At 38.4% G+C, this 22,915-nt stretch overlaps 1 protein-coding gene across 8 annotated transcripts in view; it reads left to right on the top strand.

Annotated features, from left to right (window-relative positions):
• The window catches only part of WDFY3 (WD repeat and FYVE domain containing 3), a 263,913-nt gene that overhangs the window by 33,438 nt on the left and 207,560 nt on the right, over nt 1–22,915 (top strand). For all 8 annotated transcript variants that reach the window (XM_064584729.1, XM_064584731.1, XM_064584732.1 and 5 more), the window contains one exon: nt 542–635. The gene's annotated coding sequence lies outside the window, so the exon portion shown is untranslated. The remainder of the gene's footprint in view (nt 1–541; nt 636–22,915) is intronic.

Raw genomic sequence — 22,915 nt, 5'->3', positions numbered from 1 at the left:
AAATATCCTATATAAGGCATGCTAAATAACTCAAGATTTGGTTATAACCATTAAGTGAAGAAGCATCGTTTTCTGATTTTAATTTAGAACAAATGACATTTAACTTCAGATACTTGACAGATATACCTAGAAAACTAACATGAATTTTTTGCTTTTTTGCTCATATTTGGTTTTCCAAAATTAGTGTGATCTGTGTTGTACAAATGAATACTGAACTGGATATGGGAAGAATTAGGTTCTGAACCTGGCTCTGCCACTAAGTAACTGAGTTGTCATTGATTGTTTGCATAACTTTTCCTGGTCTCAGTAAAATGAAGAAGCTGAACCAGGTGGTTTATAGAGACGAAATTTAAATGACTCTATATTCTTTATGGATTTTAGATGGCAAATTTTATCTATCTTAAATCATTGTCATGTGTTCTGCTATTAAACTATCGCCAACAAATAAGGAGATAAGGAATCAGTAGAAAATGAACAACTCATTATGCTAAAACATAGTCGGAAAATGAACTGGGTTTTCTTTTTCTTCGTTTCATCACAGGTATACTACTTCTCCACATTTGCTTCAGGAAGAAAGTGCCTGCCACTCCTATTGTTTCTACGCAGGTTCATGCCAGCCCAGAACGGAGAATCAGGTCAGTTTTATGATTGTTCTGTCTGTCAGACAAGGAGCCAGGAGCAAGAATCATGATAGTCTTTCTCACATCATTGCATTGTAGCAAGACCACTGAACTCAGACTCAAAAGAGCTGGGTTTCAGTCCTTCTTTACCACTAATGGCTGGGTAAGCTTAGGCAAACCTGCTTTCCTGAATGGCTGGTAGTTTTCTGCACCAAAAAAAGGGATATATTAGAATAAATTATCTTCAGTTTCCATTTTGGTTTTAAAGCATTATTATTTTTATTGTAGGTACCTATGTAGAATGAAATTGTGTTTTTAAATCATCATTTTCTTTCTTTCTTTCTTTTTTTTCCCCCCTAGAAAAATCTAGTGGTAAGCATGGGCTTTGGAACTCTAATTCTGTTCTGTTGCAGTTCCTTTGAGTGACTAGTTTAAATGATGAGCTATGTTGTGAGGCACTTGAGAGTACTACTGCTACCTGTTTGCCTTAGTTTTAGTATTTTACTTGGCTTTATTGTTACTGAAAAGTTTTTTACATGAGGTGGTTAGTCCTTCAGTGATGTTCTTCAGCTTTAGAGAGGGTACCCATTTGACCGTGGTAGTCCTCTATTGATTGCACGTGATGCAATTCAAATAGCTTAAGCGAAAAGGGGAAGTTATCATTTAGGTGTGTCTCCTGGGGGCCCCCAGAAGATCCAGAGACATGCAAATGCAGCTGGGCTATAGAGAAGAACCCAGGAACCAAATGCAGTCAGGTTTCCCTCACGCTGTCAGTGGAGCGTCTCTCCTGTGTGTCAGTCTCACGTCTTTGCAGAACTGGCTGTCTTCATTTTCCATTCTTTGTCATGGGAAACATGGTTGTCACCACTCCCCACACACTGTGTCTTATAGTTCAGACTCCCAAAGAAAGGCTGACGCTTAAGTACCCAATCCCAGATTTCCCAGAACAGACTCTGATTCCTTTTTTTTCCCCCCAATGTTCAGTTTCCTTTAGTAAACCCCATCTCCCTGAAGGGCAGGTACAGGCAGCTAGGTGACGGCAAGAGATGTTCACTTGAAGATCTTGCCCTGTCTCCAAAAAAGATCACAATCTGAAGTACTGGGGATTAGGACTTCAACATAGGAATTTTCAGAGGGACACAATTCAACCCATAGCACTGCATGACAAATTATTCCAAAACTTTGTGACTTAAGACAACAAATGTTATGTTACAGCTTTTGTCATTCAAGAATCTTAAGCTGGCTCCTCTGGTTCAGAGTCTCTCATAGAGCTGCATTCAACATGTCCACAGGGCCGTGGTTTCATCTGAAGGCTCTGGGGGAGGAGGCCCGAGTTCCTCATATTGGCTGTTTGCCAGTGACCTACACTAGTTCCTTTCCATGTGAGTTTTGTAATGTAATCATGGAAGTGGCATCCCATTAGTTACTCCCTTTTCTCTTCATTAAGAGTGAGTCACTGGGGCCCTTGGGTGGCTCACTTAGTTAAGCCTCTGACTCTTGGTTTTGGCTCAGGTCGTCATCTCTGGGTCATGGGATCAAGCCCCGTGTCATGTTCTACACTCAGCATGGAGTCTGCTTGTCCCTCTCCCTCTGCTCCTCCCCCTGCTTGCATGCTCTCTCTCTCAAAGAAAGAAATAAAATCTTAAAAAAAAAAGTTCTTAAAAAAAAAGTGAGTCATTAGGTCCAGCCCACACTCAGGAGAGAGGATTACACAAGGGTGTATATACTAGGAGGTGGGGTCATTGGGAACCATCTTTGAAGCTCCCTACAATAGTATATAAAAATGAAGGAAGAAGAAAATATGCTAGGTGGAAAGGAAAAATACCTAAGTTATTTGGTATTATTCAGAAAGCTTAAGTTTTCAACTTTTTTTTAGAAGTAATCTCTACTCCCATTGTGAGGCTTGAACTCACGATTCCCGAGATCTATAGTCGCATGTTCCTCTGTTTTAAACAATCTCATTAGGATAGTTTCAGCATATACTTCTAAATCATCTGATTACATGACTGAATTCTATAAGCAGTTGTTTAATTATAATTATTTGTGAATTATTATAAATAAAGATCATACATTTTAGTAGAAAGTGAATAGCTAAGTATTAGAAATGATGAGACTTATTTTTAATTCCCACTAGGTTTGGAAGTTTAAGTCATTTCATGCTGTACAAAAGTAAAATGAGTATGAATTCAATAGAATTTCTATGTGATATCCTTTTTTACTTGTTAGCAGGGTGTGCTTTAACAGAGACCATAGAGAATTTTAAATTGAAGATTTTTGATACAGTGGACTGAGGAATGCATTCTTATATTTGAACAAATGGTAATATTTTTTCTTAGGAAGAAAGCTCTGCTGCATTGATTATGGCAGAGAGGAAGTTTTATTTATTTTTAAAGGTTTTATTTATTCAAGAGAGAAAGAGAGAGTGCGCTAGAGAGCATGAGTCAGGGAAGGGGCAGAAGTAGACTCCACACTGAGCAGGAATCCAGAAGCGGGGCTCTGATCCCGGGACCCTGGGATTATGACCTGAGCTGAAGGCAGAAGCTTAACCGACTGAGCCACCCAGGTGCCCCGAGGCAGAGAGGAAGTTTTAAACTTACGCTCTTAGGATTCTTTGTTAACAGGATATTGAACTGCGAGTTTTGTGTATAATTTGTCATCTTTTTATTATGAAAAGTTCTGGGAGTGGATTTAGGACTAGATTTGGGACTTTAGACTCTCTGAAGGAAATAGTGTTGAATATTTTATGGTTTAGAAAAATATTACCCAGAAAAATATTACCCAGAAAGTTTATGTAGAATGAATTCTCTCTAGAAACATATTGAAAGAGTTTAAAAAGTTCAAGAAATGGAACTCAATACTGTATGAAAAGTACAGGTATATTTAATGTGAAGCTTAAATTACAAAGTTTTAAAAGTTTTTATAATCAGAAAAAAATACACGTTGTAAAGTAAAGTAGCACTAATCAGAGTATTGGGATTTTAAGTTTTAATTCAGTTTTCCTCTATTTCAAGAAATGATACCTAAAGTTTGGGACTTAAAAGTATAAATCATTTTAATCTCACTTTATCCCCTTTTGTGATCCTCCCCCCACCAGTAGACTTTTGGCTATTGACTAGTGGTGGAGGTTTCTATGACTTTTCTTTGAGTTATTTTTGACCCCGAGTATCCCTTATTTGGCTCTTGTTTTGAGGACAAATTATGTATTGATCTTCATTGATAGTATGATTTAAAAAATTATATAAAGATTTAAAAGCAGGTATGAGTGAAAACTGCAGTGTAATATATGTTTTGATTAAGGTACCAAACTTAGTCATATTTCTAACTTTAGATCATGATGTCGTTGTTTACATCTCTTTGCCCTCGTATACATTTCTTAATTTCTCTTCTTATTTCCTCATCTGTAAGGTGGGCTTAATAATAGTATTTAATAGAAGTATCATAAGGGGTAAAGGAGGTAATGCTTGCAAAGTCCTTAACACTGTACCTGGCACATGGTAAGTACAAGCTAAATATATATTAGCTGCCATTCATTGTTGCAACCAATGGCCTTAAGTCATTTTTTTCTTTTTTAAAAATTTTTTTATTGTTATGTTAATCACCATACATTACATCATTAGTTTTTTATGTAGTGTTCCATGATTCATTGTTTGTGCATAACACCCAGTGCTCCATGCAGAACGTGCCCTCTTTAATACCCATCATCAGGCTAACCCATCCTCCCACCCCTCCTCCCCTCTAGAACCCTCAGTTTTTCTCAGAGTCCATCGTCTCTCATGGTTCGTCTCCCCCTCTGATTTCCCCCCCTTCATTCTTCCCCTCCTGCTATCTTCTTCTTTTCTTCTTTTTTTTTTTTCTTAACATATATTGCATTGTTTGTTTCAGAGGTACAGATCTGTGATTCAACAGTCTTGCACAATTCACAGCGCTCACCATAGCACACACCCTCCCCAGTGTCCATCACCCAGCCACTCCATCCCTCCCACCCCACCCCTCACTCCAGCAACCCTGTTTGTTTCCTGAGATTAAGAATTCCTCATATCAGTGAGGTCATATGATACATGTCTTTCTCTGATTGACTTATTTTGCTCAGCATAACATCCTCCGGTTCCATCCACATCGTTGCAAGTGGCAAGATCTCATTCCTTTTGATGGCTGCATAATATTCCATTGTGTGTGTGTGTGTGTATATATATATATGTATATGTATATATATATATATCACATCTTCTTTATCCATTCATCTGTCGATAGACATCTTGGCTCTTTCCACAGTTTGGCTATTGTGGACATTGCTGCTATAAACATTGGGGTGCACATATCCCTTCGGATCCCTACATTTGTATCTTTGGGGTAAATACCCAGTAGTGCAATTGCTGGATCGTATGGTACCTCTATTTCCAACTTTTTGAGGAACCTCCATACTGTTTTCCAGAGTGGTTGCACCAGCTTACGTTCCCACCAACAGTGTAGGAGGGTTTCCCTTTTTTAGCATCCCCGCCAACATCTGTCGTTTCCTGACTTGTTAATTTTAGCCATTCTGACTGGTGTGAGGTGGTATCTCATTGAGGTTTTGATTTGGATTTCCCTGATGCCGAGCAATGTTGAGCACTTTTTCATATGTCTGTTGGCCATTTGGATGTCTTCTTTGGAAAAATGTCTGTTCATGTCTTCTGCCCATTTCTTGATTGGATTCTTTGTTCTTTGGGTGTTGAGTTTGATAAGTTCTTTATAGATTTTGGATACTAGCCCTTTATCTGATGTGTCATTTGCAAATACCTTCTCCCATTCTGTCAGTTGTCTTTTGGTTTTGTTGACTGTTTCTTTTGCTATGCAAAAGCTTTTTATCCTGATGAAGTCCCAATAGTTCATTTTTGCCCTTGCTTCCCTTGCCTTTGGTGATGTTTCTAGGAAGAAGTTGTTGTGGCTGAGGTCGAAGAGGTTGCTGCCTGTGTTCTCCTCTAGGATTTTGATGGACTCCTGTCTCACATTGAGGTCTTTCAACCATTTTGAGTCTATTTTTGTGTGTGGTGTTAAGGAAATGGTCCAGTTTCATTCTTCTGCATGTGGCTGTCCAATTTTCCCAACACCATTTGTTGAAGAGACTGTCTTTTTTCCATTGGACATTCTTTCTCGCTTTGTCAAAGATGAGTTGACCATAGAGTTGAGGGTCCATTTCTGGGCTCTGTATTCTGTTCCATTGATCTGTGTGTCTGTTTTGGTGCCAGTCCCATACTGTCTTGATGATGACAGCTTTGTAATAGAGCTGGAAGTCCGGAGTTGTGATGCCACCAGCTTTGCTTTTCTTCTTCAACATTCCTCTGGCTATTCGGGGTCTTTTCTAGTTCCATACAAATTTTAGGATTATTTGTTCCATTTCTTTGAAAAAGGTGGATGGTATTTTGATGGGGATTGCATTGAATGTGGAGATTGCTCTAGGTAGCATTGACATCTTCACAATATTTGTTCTTCCAATCCATGAGCATGGAACCTTTTTCCATTTCTTTGTGTCTTCCTCAATTTCTTTCATGAGTATTTTATAGTTTTCTGAGTACAGATCCTTTGCCTCTTTGGTTAGATTTATTCCTAGGTATCTTATGGTTTTGGGTGCAATTGTAAATGGGATCGACTCCTTAATTTCTCTTTCTTCTGTCTTGCTGTTGGTGTATAGGAATGCCACTGATTTCTGTGCATTGATTTTATATCCTGCCACTTTACTGAATTCCTGTATGAGTTCTAGCAGTTTTGGGGTGGAGTCTTTTGGGTTTTCCACATAAAGTATCCATATCATCTGCAAAGAGTGAGAGTTTGACTTCTTTGCCGATTCGGATGCCTTTTATTTCTTTTTGTTGTCTGATTGCTGTGGCTAGGACTTCTAGTACTATGTTGAATAGCAGTGGTGATAGTGGACATCCCTGCCATGTTCCTGACCTTAGGGGGAAAGCTCTCAGTTTTTCCCCATTGAAAATGATATTCGCTGTGGGTTTTTCATAGATGGCTTTTATGATATTGAGTTATGTACCCTCTATCCCTACACTCTGAAGAGTTTTGATCAAGAAAGGATGCTGTACTTTGTCAAATGCTTTTTCTGCATCTATTGAGAGGATCATATGATTCTTGTTCTTTCTTTTGTTAATGTATTGTATCACGTTGATTGATTTGCGGATGTTGAACCAATCTTGCAGCCCAGGGATAAATCCCACTCGGTTGTGGTGAATAATCCTTTTAATGTACTGTTGGATCCTATTGGCTAGTATTTTGGTGAGAATTTTTGCATCCTTGTTCATCAAGGATATTGGTCTGTAATTCTCCTTTCTAATGGGGTCTTTGTCTGGTTTTGGGATCAAGGTAATGATGGCCTCATAAGACGAGTTTGGAAGTTTTCCTTCCATTTCTATTTTTTGGAACAGTTTCAGAAAAATAGATATTAATTCTTCTTTAAATGTTTGGTAGAATTCTCCTGGGAAGCCATCTGGCCCTGGGCTTTTTTGGGGAGATTTTTGATGACTGCTTCAATTTCCTTAGTGGTTATAGATCTGTTCAGGTTTTCTATTTCTTCCTGGTTCAGTTTTGGTAGTTGATACATCTCTAGGAATGCATCCATTTCTTCCAGGTTATCTAATTTGCTGGCATAGTGTTGCTAATAATATGTTCTTATAATTGTTTGTATTTCTTTGGTGTTGGTTATGATCTCTCCTCTTTCATTCATGATTTTGTTGATCTGCGTCATTTTTCTTTTTGATAAGTCTGGCCAGGGGTTTATCAATCTTGTTAATTCTTTCAAAGAACCAGCTCCTACTTCCATTGATCTGTTCTACTGTTCTTTTAGTTTCTATTTCATTGATTTCTGCTCTAATCTTTATTATTTCTCTTCTCCTGCTGGGTTTAGGCTTTATTTGCTGTTCTTTCCCCAGCTCCTTTAGGTGTAGGGTTAGGTTGTGTACTTGAGACCTTTCTTGTTTCTTGAGAAAGGCTTGTATTGCTGTATACATTCCTCTTAGGACTGTCTTTGCTGCATCCCAAAGTTTCTGAACAGTTGTGTTTTCATTTTCATTGGTTTCCATGAATTTTTTAAATTCTTCTTTAATTTCCTGGTTGACCCATTCATTCTTTAGTAGGATGCTCTTTAACCTCCATGTATTTGAGTTCTTTCTGACTTTCCTCTTGTGATTGAGTTCTAGTTTCAAAGCATTGTGGTCTGAAAATAGGCAGGGAATGATCCCAGTCTTTTGGTACCGGTTGAGACCTGATTTATGACCTAGGATGTGATCGATTCTGGAGAATGTTCCATGGGCACTAGAGAAGAATGTGTATTCCGTTGCTTTGGGATGGAATGTTCTGAATATGTCTGTGAAGTCCATGTGGTCCAGTGTGTCATTTAAAGACTCTATTTCCCTGTTGATCTTTTGCTTAGATGATCTGTCCATTTCAGTGAGGGGGGTGTTAAAGTCCCCCACTATTATTGTATTGTTGTCAATGTGTTTCTTTGCTTTTGTTATTAATTGCCTTATATAATTGGCTGCTCCCATGTTAGGGGCCTAGATATTTACAATTGTTAGATCTTCTTGTTGGATAGACCCTTTAAGTAGGATATAGTGTCCTTCCTCATCTCTTATTATAGTCTTTGGTTTGAAATCTGATTTGTCTGATATAAGGATTGCCACCCCAGCTTTCTTTTGGTGTCCATTAGCATGGTAAATGGTTTTCCACCCCCTCACTTTCAATCTGGGGGTGTCTTTGGGTCTAAAATGAATTTCTTGCAGAAAGCATATCATGGGTCTTGTTTTTTAATCCAATCTCATAGCCTCTGTCTTTTGATTGGGGCATTTAGCCCATTTACATTCAGGGTAACTATTGAACGATATGAATTTAGTGCCATTGTATTGCCTGTAAGGTGACTGTTACTGTATATTGTCTGTGTTCCTTTCTGGTCTATGTTGCTTTTAGGCTCTCTCTTTGCTTAGAGGACCCCTTTCTATATTTCTTGTAGGGCTGGTTTCGTGTTTGCAAATTCCTTTAGTTTTTGTTTGCCCTGGAAGCTTTTTATCTCTCCTATTTTCAATGACAGCCTAGCTGGATATAGTATTCTTGGCTGCATATTTTTCTCATTTAGTGCTCTGAATATATCCTGCCAGTCCTTTCTGGCCTGCCAGGTCTCTGTGGATAGGTCTGTTGCCAGGCTAATGTTTCTCCCATTGTAGGTTACATATCTCTTCTCCCGAGCTTCTTTCAGGATTTTCTCTTTGTCTCTGAGACTTGTAAGTTTTACTATTAGATGTCGGGGTGTTGACCTATTTTTATTGATTTTGAGAGGGGTTCACTGTGCCTCCTGGATTTTGATGCCTGTTTCCTTCCCCAAATTAGGGAAGTTCTCTGTTATAATTTGCTCCATTATACCTTCTGCCCCTCTCTCTCTTCTTCTGGGATCCCAATTATTCTAATGTTGTTTCGTCTTATGGTATTGCTTATCTCTCGAATTCTGCCCTCGTGATCCAGTAGTTGGTTATCTCTTTTTCTCAGCTTCTTTATTTTCCACCATTTGGTCTTCCTGTATCACTGATTCTCTCTTCTGCCTCATTTATCCTAGCAGTTAGTGCCCCCATTTTTGATTGCACCTCATTAATAGCCTTTTTGATTTTTACTTGGTTAGGTTTTAGTTCTTTTATTTCTCCAGAAAGGGTTTCTCTAATAACTTCCATGCTTTTTTCAAGCCCAGCTAGTACCTTTAAAGTCATGATTCTGAACTCTAGATCTGACATCGTACTAATGTCCATATTGAGTAGGTCCCTGGCAGTCGGTACTACCTCTTGTTCTTTTTGTTGAGGTGATTTTTTCCATCTTGTCATTTTGTCCAGAGGAGAATAGATGAATGAGAGAACAAAATGCTAACAGGGTAACAGCGTCCCCAGAAAATATACTCCATACAAATCAGAAAAGACCTGAAGCTGGGGGAAAGGAAAGGGAAAGAAAGAAAAAAGAAAAAGAAAAAGATAAAACAAACAAAAGTGGAACAAAACAAAAAAAACCCAGAATGTGATCAAATATGATCAGGCTGATATATAGATCAGTGCCACAGACTAGATTTGGGGTGTATTTTGGTCTTTTAGAAGAAAGTGCCTCCCAAAATTTTAAAGAAAGAAAAACATATATGTACAAAAATAAGGGTTGATATGATGAAGGGATGGAATATGACTGTAAAGATGAAAATCATAAAAAATTTTATAAAAGGAATTGATAAGTTGTTTGAAAAAAGAAGAGGATTTAAAAAAAAAAGAAAAAAAAGGGAGAGAATGTCATCAGGCAGGAGAGTAGAACAAAACCATACACTAGAAATTTAGGGTATATTTTGATCTGTTAGAAGAAACTATCTCAAAATTTTAAAGAGAGAACAACATATATATATGCCAAAAATAAGGGTAACTAGTATGAGGGGATAGAGTATGACTCTAAAAATGAAAAATAAAAATGTTTTTTAAAAAAGGGATTGATAAGATGTTGGTTCAAAGAGGGAAAAAGAAAAATTCAAAAAAAAAAAAAGTTAAAAAAATTAACTTTGAAAGACTCAAGAATCATGGTAAAAAAGCCATGGATTCTACGTGCAGTATTTCCCTAGTGCTGGAGTTCTGCTGTTCTCATTGATTGGTAAACTTGGTCTTGGCTGGATGTTCTTGCTGATCTTCTGGGGGAGGGGCCTGTTGCCCTGATTCCCAAATGTCTGTGCCGTAGGCAGAATTGTGCCACCCTTGCCCAGACCAGGCTAAGTAATCTGCTCGGGTTTGCTCTTGGGAGCTTTTGTTCCCTCCAAGCTTTCCGTTTGGCCTTGGAGGACGAGAGTGAAAATGGCAGCCTCCCCATCTCCGCCATGGGGCCCCCAGAGAAAAGCAGTCACTCACTCCCGTCTCCCTGGTCTCTGGCCGCACTCAGTGCTCACCCGGCCTGTGACCGAGCGTTTCTATCTCTGGCACCCGAGCCCGTGTGGAGTCTCCAAACCCAGCAGATCCCTGCGGTGCACTCCCGCGCCGCTCCTCCTGGGGAGGAAAGGGAGTCTCCCCGGATCTGCCACTTGTTGGGTCCCTGCTGGAGGAGCAGTGGCCCGACTGTGCCGCTGATCATGGTTTATGGCCACCCCGAGCTGAGAGCCTGCCTCCTCTCCGTCCTGCAGCTGGCTTCCCCGCTTCGATACCTGGGAGCTCTGCTGCACTCAGGCACCCCCCGTCCTTCTGTGACCCCGAGGGTCCTGAGACCACACTGTCCCACGAGGGTTCCACCCCCCACTTAGCCACTGGAGTGACGTCCCTCAGTGGAGCAGACTCCTAAAAGTTCCGATTCTGTGCTCCGCGGCTCTATCACTTGCCAGAAGCGGCCGACGGAGGCCCTCCCCCGCCGTCTATCCTCCCGAGTATCGCCTCGGATTCACTTCTCCACACGTCCTGCCTTCCAGAAAGTGGTCGCTTTTCTGTTCAGAGAGTTGTTGCTCTTCTTTTCTTCGATCTCCTGTTGAGTTTGTAGGTGTTCAGAATGGTTTGATCCCTATCCCCCTGAATTCCTGAGACCAGACGAAATCCAGGTCTCCTACTCCTCCGCCATCTTGCTCCGCCCCCTGGCCTTAAGTCATTTTTACCTCTGAATTTTTGAAGGTTAGGGTATAAATAGAATGATGTCCTGCTAAAGATAGTATATAACCCTTAATGTTTAGTTGATTACACAGCTTATTAGCATATTGGCTTTATTTTAGAAAGATAGAATAGAGTTTGCATAAAAGGATAGGAATTTAGAGCCACTGCTGAAATTCCTGACTCAGAAAGAGGAAGAAGGGAATGCAGGAAATAAGTGTGCTGTTTTTGCTGTAGGTCTGAGGAGCTATTTTGTGTGCACCAAACACATATATATTTGGCATCATATATCTATAACCCAAGGAGGTCAGCTTTTCCTTTTTGTTTTCATTTTAGACTCTTACTGCTAGCTGCTCCCTTTTGGTTTTTGTTCTGTTTTGACCTGGGGGAACGGAGTGGGAGAAGGGGTGCCTTTTCCGTTCACAGTCTCATGTAGGACAGTCTTCTTAGGCGTGGTCGGATTGCCCCTTGCTCAGGTTTTCTGAAGACGTCTACTACAGGGCACCATTCACTGTATTAAGCTGGTTGTGAGATGACTGTGGCCACTTAGGAGCATCCTAAGAGAGCTAAACTCCTCCTTGTAGAGGAAGCATCTATGCCTAGGTTAAGGGAAATGGGGAATGTCAGAGGAAGTCTCTTGTTGACTTAGGTTTTCCTCCTAATTTGGTGAGAGGTCAGCTTTACTTTTGCTTGAGCACTTTTTTTTTTTTTTTTGGTGCTTTATGTAAATGAAAACTAAGAAGGCAGCGCAGCTGTCTTTAAGAGTTTGTAATTTGGAAGTTTTGTACAACAAATGGTATAGAAAGAGGATAGGAAATGGGAGGAAATCTAAAGCATAATCTCTCAAGTTGTTTTATTATCTTCCTTGTGTGTGGTGGCAGAGGAACCTCAAAAAGCCTAGCCTAGGAGTGTCTGGGTGGCTCAGTCAGTTATGTGTCTGCCTTTGGCTCAGGTCATGATCTCAGGGTCCTGGGATCCAGCTGTATTGGGCTCCCTGCTCACTGGGGAGTCTGTTTCTCTCTTTCCCTCTGCCCCCCACCCTCGCCACTCTTGTGCGCACGCGCTCTCTCTCTGTCAAATAATTAGATAAAATCTTTAAAAACTAGCCTACCCTAGAATCATATTTGGAAAGTAAAGATTCAGTATTTTTTTTATTATGTTATGTTAATCACCATACATTACATCATTAGTTTTTGATGTAGTGTTCCATGATTCATTGTTAAGATTCAGTATTTTTTGATGGAATGAGGGATTGTTGTGAATATGTCCATATGCTGAAGTAGAATGTGAGTTAAAGAATGATTTCAAAACATAAAGGGAAGGACACATTCTTTCTAATTTTTTTCCTTTTTTTTTAAATGTTAATTATTTTGGATCTTTAAAATAAAAATTAGGCTATTTTGGTTCTTTCCACCTTCAAAGAGCTGATATTATTTATAATGGTCTGCCCTCTCTCCCTCCCACCTTTACGCCTTCCCTTCCTGGTTTCTGTCCACATAATTTTTGACCTTTCAGTTTGGTTCTTTTATATTTGGTCTTACTGCGTGTTTTGTAGGAAGCAAATCATGTTATGTGTTCATGATGGAAGAGTTGTTTTTCTCCTTACAATATCTCTAGCTCTTTTTTTTTTTTTTTAAAGATTTTATTTATTTGACAGAGAGAGACACAGCGAGAGAGGGAACACAATCAGAGGGAGTGGGAGAGGGAGAAGCAGACTTCCCGCAGAGCAGAGAGCCCAATGTGGGGCTCGATCCCAGGACTCTGGGATCATGACCTCAGCCAAAGGCAGATGCAGATGCTTAAGGACTGAGCCACTCAGGCGCCCCTCTAGCTCTTTCTTAACTATTTAATTGCCTAGTCCAAAAAATATTTCAAAAAGCTCCATAAGAATGAATTTTTGAAGTTATCTCAGAGCCAATTATGGTTCAGAACTCAAACTTTTTGAGATCAGAGCTAAGATTTGGTTTATGTTTAAAATCTTTTAAAATTAAAAAAAATCTTTAAAAATATTTTTACTTTCCTCCAACATCAGTAGATCATCCTGATGCTTTGCTGTATCTAAGTGGGCATTCAGGAATAAGGGCTTCCTTTTATGGTCAGTGGTTACTGAAGGAAAACTTTTATAAAATATTATGAGAAGGCAAGCTGTCCCCCTTGAAAGAATACCTCTTAATTTATTGATGAAGAGTCTGTATGATAGAAATTAGTTCTTTTATGTGGGTTTATCTTTATCTCCCCTGTTTCTTTGGGTCATGTTTATGTTTTTCATGTCCTATGTCTGCTAAAGAATGGCCCTGTTCAAGGAATTCAGTTTTATAAAATAAATACCCTCTTTCCTTGAATAACAGTGATAATAATATTAATTGCCATGTACATGTACTGTTTCCTAGATTTTTCATATATTACATCATTTATTCTTCATAAAAATCCCATGAGATTAATTCTATTATTATACTAATTTTTATGCTGTTAGAAACAGGTACAAGAAGTAACTTGCCCATAGTTACAGGATTAGGTAATGGTAGAGCCGCGATTCAAACCTAGGAGTCTAGCTCCAGGGCTCAAGCATTCACCTGCTCTGCTATCCTGCCTATCTTATACATGAGGAATGACATCACTTATTTCTTTTCCCTAAAAGAATGTGAAGCATTTGTACTACATCTGAATTTATATTTGAAGATAGTAGCCTGTGAATGTTCTTTATATTAAACATGGGCTTCAAATGTTTAATTATATTGCTGAGAAAAGTAAGAAAATATCTACTAATAAATATTTGGAGCAGAATGACTTGTTCTGTTTTCTCAGGTGACCCTGTGTAAGGTTAATATTTTATTTTGGGGGAAGAATCTGTTGATTTGAAAGTAATTTAATCCCAGGCTTTGCTGTATCCCAATCGTATTTTTGATCTTTAGTTTGCTATTTTAACTCATTTGTTTCCTTTGGAAGTCCTGTACCCACATAGATGTCCTTAACCTTTTTTTTTAAGAAAATAATTTTGAGAACAATTATCCTGGTACCAAATACTATACAACTGAAGTACAGGAAGTACAGAACTGAGTGTTTTTGTACTCATTCTCCATTTCTTTTTCTGGACTTGCTTGTATTCTTGTGTTTACTTCTCTCTGCCAAATGGTTTTCTTTGCCTTTTTAACTAGTGTACAGTGGTCAGTTATGGGTGTTAAGTTCAGCTAGCTCTTGGCCCCCATAGCTAATTTTCTCAGTTATCGCATTCTAAATTCTAACTTGCTAGGAGAGAGAATTCATTTGTCTCATGTTATGAAGGATGTTCATTGCTGTTCAGTCAGCTGTTATGTGTTTATAAGAGAATTGGCTTTTCAGTGAGTGGGCAAGGGCAGATTCTCTGAAAAGGGCTTGTTTGAGTGCACCTGGGTGGCTCAGTTGTTTAAGCGTCTGACTCTTGATTTCAGCTCAGGTCTGATCTCAGGGTTGTAAGATTGAGCCCTACATCAGGCTCTGCGCTCAGCACGGAGCCTGCTTGAGATTCTCTCTCTTCCTCTTCATCTGCCCCAACCCCCACTCGTGCTTGCACTGTGTCTCTCTAAAATAAATAAATAAAATCTTAAAAAAAAAAAAAGAAGGGCTTGTGTAGGAAGAAAATAAATATCTTTAATATAATAACTAAAGCAAACTATTATTCATGAGAACATTTTTGAGATTTTAAGTTTTAATACATTTTAAGTTTATTGATTTGAATTAGCTTTTTGCTTTTTCTTTTATGGGTGTTAGGATTTTGTGGCAGTCTTATTTTTCATGGTTCATAGTTTATGAGTCTGGGATACAGTTGAAGTCTAACTTAATACAGTGGAAAATGGTCTGTGAATTAAATGAATGAATATTTTAGTCATATCTTATAACTGTATTTTGAAGAGACATAGGTTCTAAAAATGTGTTTTTTTAAGTTTTATTATTTAATCTCTATACCCAGTGTGGGGCTCAAACTCACGACCCTGAGACCAAGAGTCACATGCTCTTCTGACTGAGCCACCCAGGCACCCCAGGTCCTAAACATATTTAAACAGTGTCCTCTGTGATGTGTATTCCAGGAAAAAAAAAATGTGGTGGTGTCAGCGATCTTTTTTACTTTAGGTTCATTGCACTCCTTTCTGCATGATTTGCCAAAGAGCTAGGCCTCAGAGTGGTAGGGTCTTATAAGAATAAAAAAGTATCTGTCACACAATTAGCAGAAGGGAGAACATATATGAGATAGTATGAGGTGTATACAAATAATTCACAGATTATGAAAATATACTTTGCTCCATGACCTTTTGTGTGCCTTGATATAAGATGTTCTAATGCTGACTGTAAACTACTGGTTTAAGGAATGATTTGTGCAGTATAACCACAAATTTTCATATTTGGTAACATGGGGAAAATTATGGTTTTATGTTTAAAGTATTGGTGATGTAAAATACATTTGCTTTTATAGGAAAAAAAAGAGTCCTCATTTTGTGTATTTACAACCTGACTAGAGTGGTAACCTGTTCTAAGATTTATCAGTGAGCTTTCTGTAGACCAATGGAAAGTTCTTACGTTTGCTCTTTCAGAAATACGAGAAATCTAGAAACAAGTGGAGATTGCTCAATGGTTTTATCCCTCTCCTTTTATTTTTTAAAGGTATTTATTTTAGAGAGAGAGAGAGTGCATGTGCGAGAGTGGGGGGAGAGGTAGAAGGGGGAGGGAGTGGAAGAGAGAGAGAGAGAGAACCCAAGCAGACTCTCCGCTGAGTGCAGAGCCCCAACTTAAACCAGTCTGCATTTTGGAAATTTTAAGCATACAGAAGAGTTTAGTGAAAATACAGTGTACATCCAAATACTTTCAGCCTTGCCTCAATAATTACCAGTGTTTTGCCACATACAGTCCCATTGTGTTTATATACATTTCAGGGAGGAGGGGTGGCATTGCTGAACCATTTGAAAGTAATTTCAGCCATCATGATACTTAAGCCGTAAATACTTCAGCATGCGCCTCCTAGAAATAAGGGCATTCCTCTACATGACCATTATACGTTATCATAGGAAACAAAATAACAGTAGTTTAATACACTGTCATGTTAAGTCTAGTCCTATCCAAATTCTCCAGTTATTCCCAAGATTTGTTTTTAAAGATTTTATTTATTTATTAGAGAGTGAGAAAGCATGAGTGGGCGAGGGGGGTGCAGAGGAAGAGGGAGAAGCAGACTCCCCGCTGAGCAGGGAGCCTGATATGGGGTTCTGTCCCAGGACCCTGGGATCATGAAGGCAGACGCTTAACCTACTGAGCCATCCAGGAGTCCCCCCCTCCAAGATTTCTTTTATAGTTTTTTTCCAAACAACAATCTAATTAAGGTCCACATATAACATTTGCTTATATCTCTCTATTCTTTAAAAACCTAGATTAGTTTCTCCTATCCTTTCTCTTTCTCTCACACTTTCTTCTTCTTTTTTTAAATGATAGTGACTTTTTGAAGAGAGTCCAGAAGTTTTCTTTAGCAGCCCACATTCTGTGTTTGTTCCTTCCTGTTGCCTGCCCACTGAAGTTGGAAAATATTCCTGTCACAGGAGCAGGAAGCCACATGAGATATATATGACAAAATTTATAGGGGAATTGAATAGTGACTGGAAATAGTTATTACTGGGTTGAGGTTGACAAATGAGACTAGGGAGGGTTTCTTTCAGGTTAATGGAGCAGAAGGTGGGAAAAGAACAGGAAAAGAAAGAGATTAAAGGGAATGCATATGGCAGTGAGGGATAGCATCAGGCAATTTATATGATACGGAGAGGAGGGGGAAAAAAAGAGAAAGGAGAGGGTTGGGGAATCATAGTACTCAGTAACTAGAGGGTTAGATGCTCATTCCACATTGGATGAGTGGCTGAACGAATGAAGTCTTTGAATTTTCTGCACTGACTGTAGGCAGCACATTGAGCCCAGGTCAGCTTAGTTGCTATTGGAAAAGCAAAGGAGGTTGTGTGCATTTGTATGTTACAAGGCTTTCTGTGGAAGTACAGGGGTCATATTAATATATTGTCCTGCTTCTTGCAAATTTCCAGGGGAAAATTTGGAGTCATGATTTTATACTTTGGCTGTATCTATATGTGTTAGAATAATTGTGTAGGTACTCTGTGGGAAGAGTTTCAGTTTTATAACTTTCGTATGCAACATACATATATAAAATATATATGCAGTTTTATATAATATAGTTTGTGTGTTGAACCCTTGAACTGCGAATTTTTTTTTTTTTTTAAAGATTTTATTTATTTATTTGACAGAGAGAGAGCGAGAGAGGGAACACAAGCAGGGGCAGTGGGAGAAGGAGAAGCAGGCTTCCCGCGGAGCAGGGAGCCCGATGCGGGGCTCGATCCCAGGACTCTGGGATCATGACCTGAGCCCAAGGCAGACGCTTAACGACTGAGCCACCCAGGCGCCCTGAACTGCGAATTTTTTTTTAAAAATCTCCAAAACGAAAGCAGGAGAAACATGATTCTATATTTGCTTATAAATATTTTCACTACTCATAAAATATACTTTGATGATGAATAATACTGATCTCAAGTAACTTCTGATAAAATGTCAGATATTCATAAAGATAAAGAACTTTTCTCTGATTATTTTCAATGCTTTTCAATTAGGACAAATTGAGAGATGGCTAGTTATTTCTCAAAATGTTGACATTTTACTGTGAGACAAAACTGTTTTACTGTGAAATCCTAGAGAATAGACTTTTTTCCTCCCTTTCCCTTTCTTTCTCTTACCTTCTCTACTTTTCCTTCCCTTACTTTTAAGTAATCTACCCTTCCCTTCTGTTCTGTTCCCTGCCTTTTTCTTTCATCCCTTACTTTTAATGACCTCCTCTGTTTCCAGAGGTCCTATCCTGTGTTATTTGTGTAAGAGTACTGAAGACACTGCTTTTAATAACAGTTACTTTATGATTGGTTCCAAGAAGGCCCTGCAGTTGTTTCATGACTAAGTTTATGATTATGTTATACTAGCTTTTAAGCCTCTGGACAGTAATTTTTGCTTATTTGCTTCTGGAGAGCCAAAGTAATACATTTTCTCAGTGTTGGGATTTTGAAGTTGATCTGGTAAGTTCTTTCCTACCTATATTCAGGACCAATTGAGAAATACAGAGTGACATGATCAGATTTCATTTGGGCATGGGCACTCTGTAGCAGGGTGGAGTGGTTTAGAGTGAGGACTGGTGGAAGGGTGATTGTTAGTAGATGGTATTAGTAAATCGGATGAGATATGCTAAATGATTAGTTCCTGAACCCATTCAGTATGATTGGAGGAAAAAGGACAAATATAAGAGATATTCCCTTAGGATATGCTCCCTTTGAGTGTGGGAGTTGAAGGAAAAGAAGGAAATGAATTGAAACCATTGGGTAGGCAAGGTTAACTGCCAAGTGTCTAGCTGGATGACTGATTAACTCTGTATCCTGGTTTAGCTGTGTAGAAATTATAGAAGAAAAAGTAGAATTTAGGGAGAAAATATGTTAGAATTTTGAACATAATGATTTTTTGGAAAGAATTTCAGACTTGCAGAAAAGTTACAACTATACTGTAAAGATCATTCATGTGTCCTCTGTCCAGATTTACCTGTTAATCTTTTGTCCCAAATGCTTTATTATTCACTTTGTGAATATATGTGTGTATATGTATAAACACACACACATGCATATACGTATTCTCATTGAATCATGCATATATGTATTCTCATTGAATCATGCAAAAGTTACATTGAACATATCGTATCCCTTTAGTCCTAAATACCTTAGGGTGGGTTTCCCAAGGATAAGGATAATCTCCTACAGAGCAGTCTTTACTTTACTTTACTTTACTTTAATTCATATGAGAGAGAGAGCACGAGCAGGGGGGAAGGGTAGAGGGAGAGGGAGAAGCAGACTCCCTGCTGAGCAGGGAGCCTGATGGGGACTGGATCCTGGGAGCCTGATGGGGACTGGATCCCGGGACCCTGGGAACATGACCTGAGCTGAAGGCAGACCCTTAACCAACTGAGCCACCCAACTGCCCTCCTACAGAGCAGTCTTAAAAACTTCAATAGATTTAGCATTGCTACACTACTTTTTTTTTTTTTTTTTTTAAGTGGGCTCCATGCGAGGCGTGGAGCCCAACATAGGGCTTGAACTCATGACCCTGAGATCAAGGCCTAAGCTGAGATCAAGAATTGGTCACTCAACTGAGTGAGCCACCCAGGCTCCTCTGTATTACTTTGATCTAATCTACCATTTTCTAATTTTGTCAGTTGATCAAATAAATGTCTTTTATAAGCAAGTTTCTTCCCCTCCAGTACAGAATTTAGTCCGTGATCCCATATTGCATTTAGATGTCATGTCTTCAGTATCTCTTAATCTGTAATAGTTCTTCACCTTTTCTTTGTCCTTTATTACATTGGCATTTTCAAAGAATATAGTCATCCCCCTTTCCCTTTTTTTCCTTTTTAACAGTGTGTTCCTTATCTTCAGTTTATCTGATGTTTCTTCTTGGTAAGATTCAGGTTATGCATTCCTGGATGAAATACTACATAAGGGGTGTGTCTTCTAAGGACATCATATCTGGAGGTACACAGTGTCCATCTGTTCCTCATTTGTGATATAAATTTTGACCACCTGTTTCATTATCTGATTTCTTCACTCTATAGTTACTATACTCCCATAGAGTTAATAAGCAGATTGTGAGGAGATACTTTAAGACAATTAAAATATCCGACTTCTCATTGAAATTTTATCCCCTTTTGTAGGATCCACTGATGATAACTTGCTTCAACCAGTTGTTATGATTGTGGTTGTTAAATGATGATTTTTTCCAATTCCAGTTTCTCCCTCTACTTTTACCAGTGATTACTCAGCATTCTACTGAAATAAGAGCCCTTTTATTTGTCTGTCTGTATTGTTTTATTATTGAACTCCTGGTTTCTTATTTGTTACCCAATGATTAATAATTCGTCACTGTTCTTAAATATTTTGGTTCTCAAATTGTCCCAGATCTCATCAGTAGGATCCTCTTTCTCCATGCCTGCTCCTGTGTCCTTCTACATGCTCCCATCATTTTTTATTTTTTGCTTTTCAAGTACTTCATTATTTTCATTATTAAAAAGACTCCTCTTATATCTTCTCTGCCCGTAGAATCAGTCTCCTAGGAGCCCTGGTCCCTTTTAGTGAGGGATGGGAAATGATAGTAGGAGCCAAGATCCGGACGTTCAGGATGGATGTTGCTGCTGGATATCTTTGCTTCTGGGCCCTATGAGAAGACAAGCTAGAAAACATATGTATCTTTATATGTATATTCACATTTATATGTATATATGTGTATGTACACACATATGTGTATGTATATGTACATACACATATACACATTTGCATGCATGTGCTCATGTAACATGGATATATCTTGAACGTGGATATATTTTAGAAATACGAGTTCATACTGCTTCCTCTGTTTTCCCTTTTTCTATAGTGAGAACACAGGCGCCTAATAATACCAGCATTCTACTCATTTGCCCTAAACGAGCATCATCTAAAATGGTTTCAGAATTCCTTCACCTATACCACATAAAACCAAAAACCAAAAACAACACCCCACCCTTGTAGACAATTAACTTCATTGGTTTTGTGTTTATCCTTCTGATTTTTCTTTTGTATCCATAAGCAGATAACATGTATTTTTTTCTTTTTTCCTTTTTTTCTAACACTAACACGCATTCTGTCTATGTAAGTACTTCGGCACCTAGCTGTTTTCACTGGAAAATATACTCTGAAAATCATTCTGTATCAATTCATAGAGATCATCATCATTCTCCTGTGTGGTATGTGTGCAGGTTTATCTGTCCTGTCTTCTCTGGGCTATCCAGGTGGTTTCTAGTAATTTTGCAGTTTGGGAATGCTGCAGTGAATAAGCTTGTGCATGTCTTTTTTACCGCTGGAGGTGGAGCTTCAGGATAAATATAGGTGTAGGATTACTGTCTTAAAGGGTAAATGGATATGTAGTTTTGCTAGATGTTACCAAATCCCCTTCCATTGGAGTTGTACTGTTTTGCATTCCCACCAGCAATATAGGAGAGTGCCTGTCTTTCCACAGCCTTACAAAGAGAGTGTATTGTCAAGCTTTTAATTTTCACCAATCCAAAGGGCAAAGAAATAGTATCTCAGGGTAGTTTTAATGTACATATTTCTTAAGTGTTAAGTTTATATCTTTCAGATATGTAAGAGCCATATATATAGATGTGGATAGCTGTACATGTCTTTTTTCCATTTTTCTTATAGAATTTTTGGTCTTTTTTCCCTAAAGTTATTAAGGTCTTTGTATATTAGGAATATCAGCTCTTTATTTGTAATAGATATCTGCAAATATTTTCTCCCAGTGTTCTCATTTGTCTTTTGACTTTGCTTACGGTATTTTTTGCCATTCAAATTTTTAAAAAATTTTTTATGTAGTCGAATTTATTAATGACTTTTATAGCCTTGGCATTTCGAGTTATAGTTAGAAAACATAAAGAATCTGGACTGATTTTGCTGTATTTAACTGTGAAACAATGAGGTAGTTATCTATACCAGAGAAATAGGGATAGTTCTCTGTGCTCTATCACTGACCCACAGTTTTACATTTTAGAGCCTGAACCATAGGAATCTGCTATTTCATATAAAGAGTATGCCAATTTAATTATTTTAACTTTTTATTACAGAAAATTTCAAACATCCATAAAACTAACACCAGACCTGACATCTTTCAGGCTCTCTAATTCTACCATCTCCACATACCTGAAGTGCATAGTAAAAAAGGTGAGAAAGATAATAGGTTAGAGAGTAACGTGGCATGCATCGGTGAAAAGAACTCAAAAGCGTTTGGTTGATGGATGGATTAAAAGTTGTATCTCTTATTTAAGGTCAGAATAAACAGTGTTTATTGTATACATATATGTTGTTAGAGTAGAAGCTACAAACGTCTTTTATCGATGAGCCTAAGATAGCTTACAGACGTCTGCCAGCCAGCATCTAAACATAACACGGAAAACACTCAACAATTCTACTTTGCTTAATGGAATTTTCTTTGTACTACAATTATTTTAAACTGAAATTATATTGCTTTCATTTGATAGCTTCCATGAAAATTGTCTTATTAATTTGGTGTATTCATTTTCAGTTTATCAAGGGTCCATGATTAGTTTGCAAGAATGACTAGACATCACAAGGGCTCTGGGATTTCTTGATTTTGTTTTGTTTTATGGGCCTGTATTCTGTTTGGAACAACATTCTCAGTGCATCGAAACCCAGTTGAATTACAACATTAGAGTTTTAGAATAGCTTTCCCTCCTCTTTAAGTAGAAGCTGAGCAGTCATTTGCCAGTAACTGTATGCTGAGAGTATCAATATTCTTTTGAAAAATATTAACAGAGGCAGGAAAGGAAACCAGTGAATTCTTAATGATTATTAATCATTTGTATAAGTAAAGTCCACATCTAGTTTGTTTTTGTTTTTTTCACTGAGAATAGCAGTGGTAGTGATCATGGCAAGACAGAGTACTTGTTGGCGAGAAGTGGGTAAAGAGGATTGGCATAGTCACAGAGGAATATTGCTACATTAGGTCTGTATTCACTGTTTTTCCTGTGGCCATTTCTTGTGAACGTACCTGGATGGATTAGACATTACCTTTTGCTTGTATTTTACATTCTTG

This window comes from Mirounga angustirostris, unplaced genomic scaffold, assembly GCF_029215605.1.
Source record: "Mirounga angustirostris isolate CCGP_5_RB_7025 unplaced genomic scaffold, mMirAng1.0.hap1 SCAF_2, whole genome shotgun sequence".
NCBI lineage: Eukaryota > Metazoa > Chordata > Mammalia > Carnivora > Phocidae > Mirounga > Mirounga angustirostris.
The sequence above is the reverse complement of the archived record's forward strand: the minus strand, read 5'-3'. Positions and strand labels throughout refer to the sequence as shown.